This window comes from Camelus ferus, chromosome 9, assembly GCF_009834535.1.
Source record: "Camelus ferus isolate YT-003-E chromosome 9, BCGSAC_Cfer_1.0, whole genome shotgun sequence".
NCBI lineage: Eukaryota > Metazoa > Chordata > Mammalia > Artiodactyla > Camelidae > Camelus > Camelus ferus.
The window spans coordinates 69198911-69208972 of NC_045704.1; the positions used below are offsets into that span (position 1 = coordinate 69198911).

Below are 10062 nucleotides of genomic sequence, written 5' to 3' on the forward strand. Positions count from 1 at the left end.
ACTGTTTCACAGGCAGGAATTCTAGATTAAGTAAATAAATTAAGTAATTTATTGTTGATTATTATTCCTAAAATAATAATAATAATGATGATGAAGAAACTCTTCCCAAAAGTTAACCTGTGCTTGTTAGTAACCATTCTAAGGAATTTTGGAAGCAGAGCAATGTATTTCCAAATAAACCTAATTTTTTTCTTTGAACAGGCAGACCAACATTGAGCCTGAGCTAACGCCATGCAATAGCATTCCATAACTTAGTAACAGTGGTAATGGTTACTTTAACTACAGAGTCATATTCTGTGTACTTAAACACACAAATATCCTTTGAAAACGTGACAATCTCTTCAGCAAATGGTGTTGGGAAAACTGCACAGCAGCATGTAAATCAATGAAGCTAGAACACTCCCTTACACCATATACAAAAATAAACTCAAAATGGATCAAAGACTTAAACATAAGACAAGATACAATAAACCTCCTAGAAGAAAATATAGACAAAACATTATCTGACATACATCTAAAAAATGTTCTCCTAGAACAGACTACCCAAGCAACAGAAATAAAAGCAAGAATAAACAAATGGGGCCTAATTAAACTTACAAGCTTCTGCACAGCAAAGGAAACCATAAGTAAAACAAAAAGACAACCTACGGAATGGGAGAAAATTTTTACAAATGAAACCGACAAAGGCTTGATCTCCAGAATACATAAGCAGCTCATATGACTTAATAAGAAAAAAAAAACCCCAATCCAAAAATGGGCAGAAGACCTAAACAAGCAATTCTCCAAGGAGGAAATACAAATGATCAATAGGTACATGAAAAAAATGTTCAATATCACTAATTATCAGAGAAATGCAAATCAAAACTACAATGAGGTATCATCTCACACCAGTCAGAATGGCCATCATTCAAAAATTCACAAATGACAAATGCTGGAGAGGCTGTGGGGAAAGGTGACCCTCCTACACTGCTGGTGGGAATGCAGTTTGGTGTAGCCACTGTGGAAAACAGTATGGAGATTCCTCAAAAGACTAGGAATAGACTTACCATATGACCCAGGAATCCCAGCCCTGGGCCAATATCCAGAAGGAACCCTACTTCAAAATGACACCTGCACCCCAATGTTCATAGCAGCACTATTTACAATAGCCAAGACATGGAAACAGCCTAAATGTCCATCAACAGATGACTGGATAAAGAAGAGGTGGTATATTTATACAATGGAATACTATTCAGCCATAAAAACTGACAACATAACACTATTTGCAGCAACATGGTTGTTCCTGGAGAATGTCATTCTAAGTGAAGTAAGCCAGAAAGAGAAAGAAAAATACCATATGAGATCGCTCATATGTGGAATCTAAAAAAAAAAAAAAAAATCATAAATACAAAACAGAAACAGACTCATAGACATAGAACACATACTTATGGTTGCCAAGGGGGCTTGGGGGGGTGGGAAGGGACAGACTGGGATTTCAAACTGTAGAATAGATAAACAAGATTATGCTGTATAGCACAGGGAAATATATGCAAGATCTTACGGTGGCTCACAGAGAAAAAAATGTGACAGTGAATATATATATGTTCATGTGTAACTGAAAAATTGTGCTCTACACTGGAATTTGACACAACATTGTAAAATGATTATAAACCAATAAAAAATGTTAAAAAAAGTCATGGCTGTTCCTATATAATTGTGTAATTTCCCCGTCCCCATCCCAGATTCTCTAACCCCAGGCGTGTTAGTATTAGTATGCTCTTCATTTTTCATCCTATGTTGATATAGGCATACCTATATACACCTATGTGTTACGGTTATTTAACAAAAAGTTCAATTGTTTGCTTTTATTTCTCTCAATAAATACATATATATTTATACACACACCATACACATTGATACATGTGAGGTTTGTTAATTTTTCCCCCTGATTAAGACGTGCAGATCTACCTCACTGCTTTTAACAGCGGCAAAGTACCCTGTTGTATGGATGTGCCATTTCTTTAAAGATGAACGTTTAAGTTGCTTCTAGTTTCTGTGTTATTACAAGCAGTGCTGCCCTGAACTACATTTAATATGTTTATGTATATGCTAAGATTTTTACAAAATAGATGCCTAGAATTAGATTACTGGGTCTAAAAGTTCACACCCCGGAATTTACTTAGATTCAGCAAAGCACTTTCTCAAAGAGTGGTACGATTTACTTCCCCACTAACAAAATGCGAAAAGTGCCTGCTTCCCCCACACCATCAACAGCACAGAAGGTTTTCACTCATTCGCAATGCAGCTGGTGAAAACTTCCGTGTTGGTTTAATTTGCATCCCCTTGCTGACCAGAAGAGTTGGGTATCTTTTCCTGTTTACTGGCCATTTGCAATTCTGCTTCTTTGAACTGCCTATCCATTTTTTATTGGGTTGTTTGTCTTTTTCTTATTAATTGGCTAGAAATCTTCTTTTTCCCTAACGTACTTTTTTTCTCTGCTTACACGGGTAATGCATGCTCACTTTAGAAAATACAAAGAGGCAAAAAGAAGATTAAAGCTGTCCATGTTTCTACCCACACAGAGATAATATTTTTGGCATACGTCTTGTTAGTAGCATCAACAATGAGATAAAATAATTGTGTCCATTCTCTTTTGCCATCTTTTCTACTCATTCAACAACATAGTCTTGGCATTTTTCTATACTTTTAATATTCATGCACAACTCAAAATAAAAATTGAATCAAAGCAGAGCTGCTCGGTCAGCTTCCTCTCATAACTCATATCCCATACTGAACCATGACGACTGTGGGAATGCAAGAAAATGCCTCTTAGCTGCTAAGTAGAAAACAGCAGAAAGGAAAGTGAGGGGGACCTCGCTTACAACTGTGTATGCAAACCAGCTCTATTCTTCTAAATATGTTCCATATATTTTCATCTTCACTATAACTCTATAGGATGAATACTATTATTAACCCATTTTACAGAAGAGGAAATGAATGCAGTCACTTGCTTTATATAATGCAGAATGCATGGAGCCTGAATCCAGCAAGCCAGTTCTGTAACCTGGGCTTTTAGTCTCTATGTAACTTGCCTGATGGAAGTACAAAAGTAGCAATGAAATCATTTGCACGTGGGCTGGTGTGTTTTGAATGATTTTTCCCAAGACTTTTCCAAACACATTTCAGGAATTTTTTAAATAGAGATTTTGTATGTGTGTATATATGTATTTTTACTATAGTACAGTCAGTTTACAATATTGTGTCAATTTCTGCTGTACAACATAATGCTTCAGTCATGCATGAACATGCATGTATTTATTCTCATATTCTTTTTCATTAGAGGTTACTACAAGTTACTGAATCTAGTTCCCTGTGCTATACAGCATGAACTTGTTATTTATCTATTTTATATATAGTAGTTAGTATCTGCAAATCTCGAACGCGCATTTTATCCCTTCCCACACTCTTCCCTCCCTGGTAACCATAAGTTTGTTTTCTATGTCTGTGAGTCTGTTTCTGTTTTTTTTCATTGTTCGAATAGAATAAAAACCAAAGAATATTTCTAAAATATATTTTTACATAAAATATTAGTGTTTCTCATTCACTTTCTTTTTAAATTAATTTTATCACTTACATCTCTAAAAATTAATTTAATATTAAATTCTTTTGTGTTATATATACATGAAATAATACTTTTTTACTTATTCTTCTGCAACTTCCTTTTTGTCTCAATATTTAATTCCTAAGATTCATCTATGTTTTTTGCATATAGCTTTATAACAATCATTTTTTATTGCTGTACAGTATTTTGTTGTAATTACATTACACGTTTTTCTATCTTTTTATTATACAGCAACATTTGGTTGTTTATAGTTTTTACATTATCGCTTCTCTTAAGTGGCAATTATTTTGCCCATTTTTCTGTGGGTTGTCTTTTTCTCCTAAATTTGAAGAAATGCATACATTCTAAATATTATTCTTCTGTCAGTTGTTTGTAGAACAAATGTTTATCCCCAGTTTGAACAGTTTGTATCTTTCTTTTCACTTCCTCACTGCATCTTTTGATGTCAATCTTTTCTTTTATGACTTGTCTTTTTTCTGCTTTGTTTAAAGAAAGCTTCTAGATCATGAAGTCAGTAACACATTCTCCAAGGTTGTTTTCTAAATGTTTTTAGTATTGCTATCATATTTAGGTCTTTAACTACATGTATCTGAGTTTTGTATATTGATAACAATTGTCCTAGTGCCATTTAGTTAGTAGTTTGATATTTCCACATTGGTTTGTAATACAGCTCACTTAAACCAAGGTTCCATATGTGTGTGTTTTTTAATGAGTTCTCTACTCTATAACTTTACTCCAATATCTAAACCTGCGCCAAAACCACTATCTTAAGAGTTACAGCTTTATAGGAATTGTTGATAGTGGTTAAGGCCAACTCAATGTATATCAAGTGCTTAAAACAATGCCTAGCATGGAATAAATGCTTTATAATTCTTTTCTATTATTATTAATGTATGCCTTGGCTGTTTTTGGCCTTTTTGTCATCCATATAAATTTTGGATTCAGTCGGTTAATTTCAACGACTAATTTTGTTGTGATTTTGACTGGACTTGTAGTAAGTCAAGAAATCAATTGGAAAGAGAATGAAAATCTTTATGTCACGATATCTAATTCCTGAACATGGTATTTTCCATTTTCTATTTGTTACATCTTTTTAAAATGTCTTTCAATACAAATTCTTTAATTTTCTACAAAATGATTGTATACATCTTTTGCTAAATCGAATCTTATTTATTTATATTTTTAATGCTACAATAGTGTATAGCTTAAAAAAAAATACACTCCTAACTTGGCCTAGCTAGTGTATAGAAATGAATTGATGTTTGCATACTGATTTTTCCCCAGGAATTTTTCTGAACTCTTTTTAATTCTAATAATTTATCAGTGAGTTATTTCAGATTTTCATTGCAGATAATCAGAAGATGTATATCATTTAAATTTTTCAACCGTTATGTTTTTAAAATTTTTATACTTTCAGTTTATTTTAATTTTTCCAGTCTTACTGCACTGACATTTTATATCCAGTACAATATAGGACAGATATACAAATAGCAGACATCCTAGTTTCCTTACTGATCTTATGAAAAATACACATATGTTCCTATATGACTGAAGTATTGTGCTGTACACCGGAAACTGACACAACATTGTAAACTGACTCTACTTCAATAAAAATTTAAAAATAGAAAAGAAATGCTTACCACATTTCACCATTACGTTTGATATGTGTTGCAGTTATTTTCAAACATGTTTGAACATTTTAAAGAAACTCCTACTCATAGTCTTTTAAGATGGTTTTCAAATTGTGACTAGCTGTTGAATTTCATTAAACATTTTTTTCTGTAGCAATTGAGATGATCATATGATTTTTTTCCCCTTTTAACTGTTTATGTGATGATTTATATTAATTGATTTGTTTTGGTAAAACCAGTCTTGCTGTATTGAGATAAGCCCCAAGTGGTCACGCCATATTGGTCTTTTTTATGCATTGTGGGATTCAACACATCCATATTTTGTTTGGTATTCTGCGTCAGTGATCATGAGTGAGATGAGCTTGCAACTTCTCACACAGACCTTTCAATTTCGAGGTGATGCCTGACTCATAAAATCAGTTGAGAGGGTACTCCTTTTTTTGCTATAGTTTGTAATACTTTAAAATCTTTCCTCCAAGCACTTTTCATTTTTTAAAGGCCTGCTTTTTCCTAGGCACTAAAGATCAGTCTGACCATAATGCTGGTCAGGCATTCAATAGTTAAAATGGAAATCAGGAGTCTTTTGACTAATTAGGTTTCAAACAGCTTTTGGTTGTACAGTATATTCATGGATGTTAAGAAGGCATTGTCACAATTAAGGTTTTGGAAAAAATTCTTTCCAAGAGGATGTTTTCCACCAACAAACAGAAGCAAAATTAAAAGCCCGATTAGCAAACATAATGTCCTCTTTAATAATCCTCAGCACCCTGGCAGTTCTGCTCACGTCACTGTGCTATCTACAGTTCTTTCCTTTTGTTTCATGTTTTGAATAATTAAAAGTCTGACAAAGCAACAAGGGATTAAACGTTGTCGAATTGTAATTCAAAATAAAAACATAAGCTCTTTGGGAGTATTTACTTAAAATTCTATAAAACCTTTTCAAGTATGTGAGATTCTTGGATGCTACAAAATACACAGTTAACGGCTTAGCTGAGCTATCTAGCTTCCTCTTTTGTACCCAATTCCAGAAAAAGAGGAAAATAAAAATGAGTACAGCTGAACGACGTCCTTGCAAGACAGGCCACTTGGGATGTCTCTGTTTGGCCTACGCTGAAGGACGGGCGATGCTTTGCCTTCTTTTTTCCTGTATCGTGACAAGATGCATCTGCTATAAGATGAGCCCCGAAGAGCAGAAGCACTCGGAGACGCTCATCCTCCAGGGCCTATTGATTTAAGCCATTATCTGGAAACTATTCATGTACAAGGCAATGTGGCGGATGTGAAAAAGAATGTGACGTGGACCTGCCCTTGGGAAATTTACCCTAGTAATGGAGACAGGACAGAATCACTTTCATGTGTAACCTGCTCTCACGTGGGTGGTGGGCAGAGAGGAGCGAAGCAGGTTGGGCCAGGAGACTATGGACCAAGATGGCAGCACCGTGGATTCAGGCTGCCCACATGGAGATGGGTCTGCTCTCCTCAGACTGAATGATGAAAGAACTCTGCAAATCACTTATTCCTGCATCAAGATCAAAAGCAAATTAATATAACCTGGCATCATTTTAGAAGAGGACCCACGGAGTAGTGGTAAAGTGTGTCGGCCTACAGTCAAGACACTCTGACTCCTGGACGTTTCCTGGCTGCAGGGTTTTGGACAAATTGCTTAACCTTTTCATACTTCTGTTTCTTTATCTGCAAAAATAGGGATCATTGTAACAGTAGCTCAGAGGGCTGTTTGAGAACGAAACAGTATAGTCTATGTAAAACATTAACACATTTCTTGGACTATCATAAACTCTCAAAAAACAAGAGCTATTTGTTGCTACCGGTGTAAGCCAATCCGACAAGTTCTTATCAAAAGAAGTAGTGATGACTCTGTGAGAATCAAAAAATCACAAGGTTGATTCAAATAAGGAAAATGCTAAGTAATCAAAAAGAAAAGAAGAGTATAATTAAAGGAATAAAAAGAAGATGCAAAATATGACAGAGAACTTTTGAACTAAGTGAGGTCAAAGTAGCCTCAGACCTGGGGACTGCTGCTTTTGAGAGCTGGAGAGGGTGGTGAGAATGACAGGGAAGGATGACCAGAAAAGAAAAGAAGTCAGGAGGAAGTTGAAACTTCCCTTTTAACTACAAAAAATTAAAACTTTATTATAAGACTAGCTGGAGTACTTATTGGTGGTGAGATGAAAAAAATATTCATCACAAGATTTAGCTCAAAATGCCTTACCTAAACAGCTTTGTAACCTCAAGTGTACCACTGTATACAACCATTTAAAAAATAACACAGTCCTCTATATTTAGTTACTTTCTCTCTTTTTGTGTTTACAACTTATACTGGAATGTGGGTTGCCTATGTGCATTTTTTATTTTCTCATCTATGTATAAGACAGGACAACTTTTGCAGGCAACTATCCTATTTGACAAATTCAAGGCAATCTGAAAGTTTAAGGCACAGCGGTCAGCAAGATAAAACTAACTGATCAATTAACAGCTTATTGTTTGGAGAGCTTTTTTTTTTAATAAAGATGACAAGTTTTGCATTAAAACTGGCCCCAGTCAAGGTACAGGAAGAACCAAGCCTCAATTATTACTGATGCTACAATAAGTCACAAAACCAGGAGAAAACTAAAAACATATGACATAATTGTTTTGGATTGTTTTATATGTTGGTTTTAAAATACTATCATTGACTCAAGTGTTTATATCATAACTGGAAAAATGCAATAGGAGATTCAAAAGAGATTGATACGGTTACCTCTTAAAACTGAGGGCATCGTGTCGAAGGCACACGGAACAGCAGCAGTGCTTAGTCAAGCAATGGGATGAATAAAACTCTAGAGGGTGAACTGGGTTCCCTGAAAACAAGAGTCAGTTTTGTTTGGTGGAATCAGCTATACAAGCCCTGCTTTTTAGGAACAAATCTGTGGGAGGTTTCCTGAACTTCTCATCTTCTATCTTGTCACCAAAAATATTTTCCCTGCGGCATCCTTTAAAGATGCAAGTGTCCTACTTACCACATTTACTTATTTACTTCCAGTCTGTTATCTCCCTTTCACTTCTACAACATCTTCATAGTTCTTTCTATATGCTCCTCTCTTCTTTTCCCCCAACTACGAAGGACATTATTAAAAATTGGAGGCGTGAAGTATGCGAGAAAATAACACGAGTATTTTATTCCATCTGGAAGCTGAGAAGACAACTGACATTTTTGTGGGTGTGGAAAATGCATTACATTACAAGTTTCTGAGAGTTCATTCTGAAAGCCCGATTAGCAAAAACAGGAAAAGTTGTTCCCATGGCCTTTGGGAAGTGATATTAAAGGGACCAGTGTTCCTTAAAAAACAAAACAAACTGATACAGGAAAAAAATTAAGGGGCAGAATTCAATGGCCAGAAAAGAGAAAAAGAAATCATAGAATAAAGGAAACATTTAACTAGAAATTTGAAGACATGAGGAAGACTGGAGAGATGAAAAATATAGAAGAAACAAGTACAGAGATAGAAGAAATCATTTAAGGGGCAGAAGATAGCAAACTAGCTTTTATGCGCTGAACTAGCTAGCCTTATTTAATATAACTACAACAAAAATAAGGCCCACAATATCCCTGGACTGCAATAAAGCGAAAAAAAAAAAAAAGAGAAAGGAAATATAAAAACACAATAGGGATAGAACCAGAAAATCAAAGATGATTCAGGAGAAACCAAATTAGAAGACAGAATGTTTATAAAAGAGAAAACAAGGGAGCAAATCAAAGCAAACAGAGAGAAAACGCTCTTAAAAGGAGCAAGGAACTAAATGCTGTGGAAGGAAAAGTTTGTCGTAGATTTTAATTTAATTCACTGATATTTAATACATATACATATTAATGCAATCAAGTTCAGCTACTGCAAATACTACACCAGAGGTGAGGGTACTGTTTCTGTTTGTTTTCAAATGAAACTCAAAAATGAGACTGAAGACTCTGGCATATTCTCAGACGTTCACTGCCAAGGAAATCTGAGCTTTCTAATCCAATGCTGTGAATTTAGGCAGAAAATCTGAAGTTCTTTGTAAATAAATCTAAATGAAAAATAGGAGTGCTAGGCCCAAAGGGATCAAGGAAGAGAAAATGGAGAAGGCAGAATGACAAATAACAATATGTTGTGTCCACAGAGAGAGGAAAGAAACTGGGGGAAGGAGCACGACTAACTAAAGAATGCAAAAATGCAGAACAAAACTGATGGTGTCCAGTAGCCTCAGCACCTGCACAATCCCTGCCACGTAACAGTTGCTCAGCTAATAACTAGGGAATTAACTGAATCAGTAGGTGTTCCAACAACCGGCCTGTCTTTTTCAGGCTGTGTTCATCAATGGAAAAAAACAATGAAGGAAAAGCAAACAGGCAGATTTGCAAGGAATGGTGTCAAAGTAATTGCCACCTTGGAGTAACAGACCAACTCTTGGCAGAAAAACAGATGAAAATGTTGAATAATCTAAAATTAGGAACAAAAACATCAGATTCTATGTGAGCTGATCTACCGGGAAGGAACAGGTCTGCACTGTCCTCAAAGAATTATTCTCAAAAAAGCTTGGATGCTTTTTACTGTCATCAGCCTTGGCACTCCTCTGGACACGTGTGTGGGATTCTTGGAACCAAAATGAATAGCACATACAGTAAAGTGTACCTATCCTGAAGGGAAAATGACAACCACGTAACACCATGCAGAAGAATGCTGACAAAAAGAGAATTTGTTTTTGCGTTCCAGGATACAATAAGGCAGAAGGAGAAAGAAAAGTAAAGCAAATGGCTGCGTGACAGAAAGGAACGAGGCTCCCAACGCACAAGAC

At 35.4% G+C, this 10062-nt stretch overlaps 1 protein-coding gene across 2 annotated transcripts in view; it reads right to left on the reverse strand.

The window, feature by feature from the left end:
* The window catches only part of DPYD (dihydropyrimidine dehydrogenase), a 720433-nt gene that overhangs the window by 218965 nt on the left and 491406 nt on the right, over positions 1–10062 (reverse strand). The gene's annotated exons all lie outside the window — the stretch shown is intronic.